We start from the raw sequence: 1,108 nt of genomic DNA, 5'->3' as shown, positions 1-1,108 counted from the left end.
TGAAATAGCTCATTTTGCAAATCAGGCACTCCCGGTTTTAAGGTCTTCAGAAAACCTATTGGCGAGGTGCTATCCCCGCTCACCTTGGGGCAGGGCTGAAGTTACGGTGAATTTTATCCAGCACCAAAGCTGCGATGATGTTGCCAGCTCAGGGCGAGTATTTGCGTTGCAGGGTTTCTGATCAAGGGAGTTTTTCAATTGCTTTCTTATCTCTCCCCGCCCCCCCCAATTGATCTACTACTTAAGGGAAAGCTATTTCATAGTAAATTTTGTAAGACTGAAACAAAAAGAAGGAAAGTGTGTCTGGAGCATTTCCAGCCTGTCCAGACGAGCAGTGGCCGGTGGAGTGAGACGTGGGCAGCGGTGCCTCATTAACACGGCTCTCACGGCATGGCTCCGGCTCCTGGAATGGTCCCTGAAGTCCCAGGCACGTCCAGATCCCTCCATCCCAGCTGTCTCCCTTGCCGAGCAGGATGCTGCTGCCTCTCCCCAATCATTGCTTTAACCCTCCAAAGCTCAGTTGCCCTTGTGGGAGCAGTTTTATCGTCCGAGGGAGCCCCTTGCACAGCGTGCTTTGCAAAATCCCCCATCCGAACACCCAAACTGCAGCAGCCCCCAGATTTCCCCGCCATGGGCCCCAACTCCATCATCTTGTGTTGGGGGGGATGCGGGCGGCTGTGCTTGGCCATACTCCTCCTTGCCCCGCGTCTGCGTGGCACAGGGGAAGGAGGGGAGGGCTCCCGCTCTCGGACAGATGGGAGGAAAGATGAGGAGGTGGCAGCACTTTTTTTTTCCGTGCAGGGGGGACACCGCCGCCGCTGCTCGGCTCCTGCGGGGGAAGGCACGAGGGAGTCCCCTCCGTGGTGACCCCAGTGGCCCGGCCACCACCTTGCCCTCCGGCAAGGGGGAGCATGGGGCTGAGGGCAGCATCCCCCTGTCCGCCCGTGGGTTTCGGGGGTGATTTTTGGGAGAGGCGTGGGCCAGGTTTAGATCCCGCAGCTTTGCTAAAGCTCAGTCACTCGGGTGAGAAGCTGGCTGGGTGTGGGGAAAAGCTGCCAGCCCTTCCGCTTCCAGAGATCGGCCCTTCTCCAACGAGCCCTTGCAGGAG

This window comes from Aptenodytes forsteri, unplaced genomic scaffold, assembly GCF_000699145.1.
Source record: "Aptenodytes forsteri isolate BGI_AS27 unplaced genomic scaffold, ASM69914v1 Scaffold471, whole genome shotgun sequence".
In the NCBI taxonomy this organism is placed as follows: domain Eukaryota; kingdom Metazoa; phylum Chordata; class Aves; order Sphenisciformes; family Spheniscidae; genus Aptenodytes; species Aptenodytes forsteri.
Note: the sequence above shows the minus strand (reverse complement) of the source record.